The sequence below is a fragment of the Takifugu rubripes genome, unplaced genomic scaffold (assembly GCF_901000725.2).
Source record: "Takifugu rubripes unplaced genomic scaffold, fTakRub1.2, whole genome shotgun sequence".
Lineage (NCBI taxonomy): Eukaryota > Metazoa > Chordata > Actinopteri > Tetraodontiformes > Tetraodontidae > Takifugu > Takifugu rubripes.
The window spans coordinates 34,463-40,514 of NW_021821653.1; the positions used below are offsets into that span (position 1 = coordinate 34,463).

Below are 6,052 nucleotides of genomic sequence, written 5' to 3' on the forward strand. Positions count from 1 at the left end.
CATCACTTTTCTGAGCACCTCTATTTATCAACTGTTTCAGTTCTGCATGTGACACTGAACCTTGTGTGTCGTTCAAAATGTCTAAGTCTACTAGAAACACCTCTGCGCTTCGCACTTGTTTAGGTACTTTTGCAGCCCTCTTTGCGATTTGATCTGCAAAGTTGTTTCCTTTTGTGGTGTCTGAGCTATCTTTCTGGTGTGCACGACATTTGCAAACTGCTAGTGCAGAAAGAAGCTGGACTGCATCCAGCAGTCGCTGCAGAAGTGCTAAGGGATTGACCTTGTGATGTCTGGAACTCTCTGTTTTGCCATATCTTTGCAAACTGGTGTTGTGCTCCAAACACATACTGACTGTTAGTGTAAATAGTAAGTTCCTTTCCTTCATACATCTTTATAATAGCTTTGCCCTGCTTGTAATAGTCCAACATGACGCGTTTAGGGGTCTCATTGTTGTACATACACACATGGTTGGAGAGATTGGCTAACTCTTCACTGATCTTTTCCACAGTTTGCAACTTTGACCTCAATTCCTGGACGTCACCCTCCAGTCGGGCCTGTTCCTTTTTTATACTGATTTCGACACTTCTCGTACTTTGCCTTCAGAGTCTTCAGCTCCTGCCTCAGCTCTCCAGCTTCTGACATGGCAACCGTGTACTTGCACTGCAGAATCTCGGCCCCGTTTATATCGAGCTCATAGTAATCTCCGTCGTCGTGGCTGTCTCTGTCTTTTTCGCTGTCGGGGGCAGACTGGCGCTCCTTACTGGTCTGAAGTTTCCTCATTGCACTGAGATTTTCCGTAAATCTGTTGACAGTTTCCTTTTGTTCAGACACTGTCCCGTAGGCTTGCTCTAGCTGCTTCTGGCTCTTCTGGAGAGAGTTGATAAGGACTACTTTCCCCTCTCCACCTGCATTTCTTCACACTGTCCGACACTCCTTCTGTACATAATTTTGATTTCTGTATATACTGTACAATGTACATATAAGAGTCTTTTTATCTTTTTCTTTTAGTACTGTATTGTACACCATGGGCTACTGCTGTAACGTGCAATTTCCCCGATGTGGGATCAATAAAGTCTTTTATCCTTATTATCCTCATCCATAAGCTGCTGTTTCAGTTTCTGAATCTCGCAGATGTTGAGCTCACTCAGCAGGTCATCCACCAGGCTTGGAGCCGGCTTGAAAGCTTCCAATCTCTTGTTGTCTTTGTCATCTTCACTTGCCTTCAACAAGCCATTTTCAAAGCTTTGGATTAGATCGTCGTTGTCGGGCTCGGTGGCGGCTGAGATGCTGAATGAGCTGTTGTACACCGATCCGCCTATTGTCATGTAGTGGGAGAGCTCTTTGCGCACGATGGCCTTCTGCTCACGCTCTGTTTTAATCGTTTCCAAGGCCTCTGTCAACTGTCAATTTCCCTCAGGCACACGGCTTCCTCCAGCTGACTGTGGTGACACTGGGAGTCCTCTTCCAGCCTGTGGATCTCGTGTTTGAGACCTTCAAATTCCACCTGGTTCTGTCTCAGCACAGACACTTGTTTCTGAAGGGAGATGTTTTCCACCTCCAGCTCGCTGTAATCCTGCAGCAGACAAACTTCCCGCACCTTGTACTCTCTGATGTCATTCCACAGCTGACCTCTCTGCAACTCTGCCAGCTCTGAATTCTCTCTCGTGTCCAGGATGATTGAAGCCAGATGTTCATTTTCTGCCTTCACATTGGTGAAGGAGGCTTTGGACTGTCTGAGTTCATTCTGCTGTTCCAGAAGCTTCTGCTGGTAAAGCGCCTCCTTACTGGCAGATTCAAGGATCAGTGACTCTTCCCTGCTCTCGGCATCATCTACCATCTTCCTTTGAGTCGAGTAAGCCTGTCCAAATGCCTTTTTTAGCTGTTCCAGTTCGTGTTGAACCGCCTCGTAGTCCGTTTCCAACTCATCAAATCTGTCCCTCAGCTGCTGCTTCTCCTCCAGCACCACCAGTCCATATTCAGCTGCCTGGATCTTTTCATTGGTTGTTTCACGAAGCTCTCGGGTAAGACGGTCTACCTCGGCTCGAAGCCACTGCGGCCCGGCCTCTGTCACAAGCACCGCGTTGGCACATTCCTGCTCCTCCATAAACATCTTGGTGTGCCGCCGACACTCCAGTATGTCTGCAGTGCAGAGTTTGTCTGAAAACTTAAACTTTCTTCTCCACCTTTCTTGACCTATTGTTCCTGACCCCGTCACACAACCCTCCATAAACAGTGGCATTTTAACTTCTCACTACTGGGTCTCATCAGAAAACCTCTCTGGTACACAAATCGGAGGAAGGACACTGACACGCCCTTCTACTGTGCACTACTCACACAGCGGTGCCAGTTTTCAGGGGCGGAACCCGTCCTTTTGTCCTCTGATCACCAGTACTTCGTTTTCTTCGAGCAAAATAATAAAACACAGGACTAGCAGCGTTCTTTTATCAACTCTTTCAATGGCTTAGTCCTCCATTCACACACGAAGACAATTTCCTATTTTCTTAACTTAATTACGGCTAAGTTATAACCTGCTTAATTAATGGCTAAGTATAACCCACTTAATTAGGGCTAAGTTTAACCCACTTAATTACGGCTAAGTGTAACCCACTTTTCAGGCAAAAGTCTAACCCACTTAATTACGGCTAAGTCTAACCAGGTCTCACCCTCTGAGGCAACAATTTGTTGCGAGGAGATGCGTCCGTCGGCCACCATTCAACACTGGGAACTGTTCTAACCGCTGGCCTGGAACGAATTCACGTCCTCAGGTCTGCATTGTGGGCTACAAGTGTGGGCCCTGGTGAGGTTTATTTTTATACTAGCACACGAACATGTAAGATTACCATAAGCGTAAGTGTAAACGTCACATGATAAAACAAAGCATGATATATACAAAAGGAACATGGTCATGGTCAGGAGTGATAATAAGTAGTTACAGCATTGTTACATGAACATTTTGAACCTAACAATTAGTCTAGGCTTAAGTATGGCAACATTTATCAGGCCTTCAGCCTGTATGCTAAATACGACATTTTTAAGTTAATTGTTGTGCTTATTTTAAATTCCATAATATACGAAAAGAGTTTAGTGTGACTCAGGAACCTGAATGATGTCCAGGCCAAGCAGGAGGTTAGGATCAAACTTCACTGCGTGATCTAGCCTGAAATCCTCACAAGTTCCTTTTTTTATTCTTAGAAGTAGTTCTTCACAACAATTTGCACTTTTCGGTCGAGGTTCCAAGGCACTCGAAGTCTTCAATGTTGTCTTCTTGACTCTGTGAAACTCTGCCCCAACCAGCCGTTAAATGGACAAACAGATATTCTCACATAGCAGGTCCTTGTGAACCACCCGGTGGACCATGAAATGAGTTCATTTCACCATGGAGTGATGCAAATGATGTATTATGCAATAATAAGCCACCCTGTCACAATCAGTTATGGGTTTTGAAAAGAGAGTAAACTCTTTGTTCTGTCAGTTAGTCAGTTTCGTCCATTGACTGAAGAGACAATGACTTGCTTTACAAAGGCATGAAAAGGGTCAACAGCACAAACATGCCTCGCACTTTATTCATCGCTGGACAAAGAGATTGATATTGTTTGAGGTAATTTTGTAATGACACCGCAGTTGTTCCAGTCATTTTTTATTTTCCAAACCATTATTATCATATGAAGTACAATTATTTTATTGAGGTTTTAGCCATAAAAGTTCTATTGCCTTTCTATCAGATGAAGATTTTTAATAAGCTTTTCAGTGATGTTGTGCTCTGGTCAGTATAAACACTATTAGATCTTCCGAGGGATAAATTGTCCAATAAATTGTCATGTGATATTTATTGGAAATTACTAAAGCAATTTGTTAGAGTATGGGATTGCATTTAAGGTATTTTTTGTTTCATGGCAGTACTGTATGTTCAAAGGAGAGAATGTCTGGTCTTTGATGGATTGGCGTCTTTGCCTGTTGAACACTGGCGCTGTGTCCGAAACCACAAACTCGTTCCCTATTCACTACTCACTACATGGGGGACATGGATTGAGTGAACTACATAGTACACTGAATTTAAAATGATCACGCGAAATGACGTCATTGTGTTGCATAATAATTTTGACTCCGGTTGATGGTAACAGTGGCCCTATAATTAACTTTATATAATAAATAAAATATTACTGTCAATAATAATAAAATATTAATTACTTATTACCTAAAATAATTGGTGTCCCTTGACATTTTCAAGCCAAGACGTGATGCCACATTCTCAAGTCATATTTCGCTGCAGGGAGAAAGCAATTTTTCATCAAGAAATGGCCCCAGAGCTACTTTTTATCTTTGGAAATATTATTTTACTGAGATCCTGTCACCTGGTGACGAACAGACGATTCTGAAGAAAAATTTTAAGTGAGGGAGGGCAGTGAAGATTGATTGATTATTTTTTTTACACATTTATGTTGTAATATTTTAAAATGATCATAATGGAGCCCTGCTAAAAACAATTGTAAACTACATCCTGATTTCTTATTTCCCAAAACTTCCACATATCAAAAAATTCCGTTAAAAAAAAAAAGGATCCCATCAGCCTTTACGGTATTACGTCATACTGTAAAGGCTGATGGGATACATTTCCGAGTTAGGAGGCTCACTTGTACACTACTTTTCACAGTGCATTGTGGGATACATTGAGTGCACTACATAAGGTACAGCAATGCTCACTAAGAATTCGGACACTATTTCAAAATGGCATCCACACTATTGAGTGCACTATGTAGCGGTGATTTCGGACACAGTGTGGGATAGGCTCCAGTATCTCCAGGAAGGACATTTTTTGTTCTTAGTATGATACAGACAAAATAGGCTTCGTCATTTTGTTCTTATCTGATTTTTTAAAGATGAAACTCTGTGTTACACTGCACAGCACCTCGGAATTGTTTTTTAGAAATGACATTAAATTGAATATCACAGGTTCTTAATTTGAAGGCATTTTAGGCATCCTGACCAGGTCTGGTTTCTCTGGCTTCAACTAAGGCAAGAGTATCAAATCAAATCAAACAATCTTTATTTATATAGCATCTTTTACAATCAAAATTGTTTCAAGGCGCTTTCCAGAATCCTAGGGCCTGACCCCAGACAAGCAACAGTGGCAAGGAAAAACTCCTCTTTAACAGGAAGAAACCTTGAGCAGGACCAGGCTCATGTAGGGGGACCCTCCTGCTGATGGCCGGCTGGGTAAAGAGAGAGGAGAGGAGAGGAGAGGAGAGGAGAGGAGAGGAGAGGAGAGGAGAGGAGAGGAGAGGAGAGGAGAGGAGAGGAGAGGAGAGGAGAGGACGGGCACAGAGCACAGAAACACACACAAAAATACACTATTTATACAGCGGGTCAGCGGGGCCGGAGGTCATCATGCAGCTCTGAAGGCGGCGATACCTGTAAATGAATGGAGAAAGGGGGGGGGGGGCAGAAAAACTACACAAGAATCAGCATAACTAGTCTGCTTGATGAGGAGGAGGAAAGGAGATGAAAAGAGCGGAGAGGAGAGGAAACCATGACCCAGTGGGGTGACAGAGGCCTGTCAGGTGATCATGTTTCCGGACCCCGGCAGCCTTGGCCTATAACAGCACAGCTAAGATGTTAACCTAATGATTAGACGACCCCCTAAGTATGATAATTTGTCTGTCTATGATAATAACTGGAACTGCAGAATTAGTAACAATACGCTTTTTCAAAGAGGTAGGTTTTAAGTCTGATCTTCAAAGTAGCGATGGAGTCAGCCTCCCGTACCTGGACAGGGAGCTGGTTCCATAGCAGGGGGGCCTGGTAGCTAAATGCTCGGACCCCCATTCTACTCGTAGAAACTCTGGGAACCACAAGTATCCCAGCATTCTGAGAGCGGAGCGGTCTATTGGGCTGATAAGGTATCACTAGCTCCTCCAGGTAGGATGGAGCTAGGCCTCTGAGGACCTTGTAGGTCAAAAGATTTAACGGGCAGCCAATGAAGAGATGCCAGTACAGGAGTAATGTGATGTGTGAGTAGTGCACCTGTCCATTTTTCAGCCGATTGGGAAGTGAC

General features: G+C 43.5%; 1 pseudogene; it reads right to left on the reverse strand.

Annotated features, from left to right (window-relative positions):
* Window positions 1-537: 537 nt before the first annotated feature.
* LOC115248703 (protein bicaudal D homolog 2-like) lies at window positions 538-2,366 on the reverse strand (annotated as a pseudogene).
* Window positions 2,367-6,052: the final 3,686 nt, after the last annotated feature.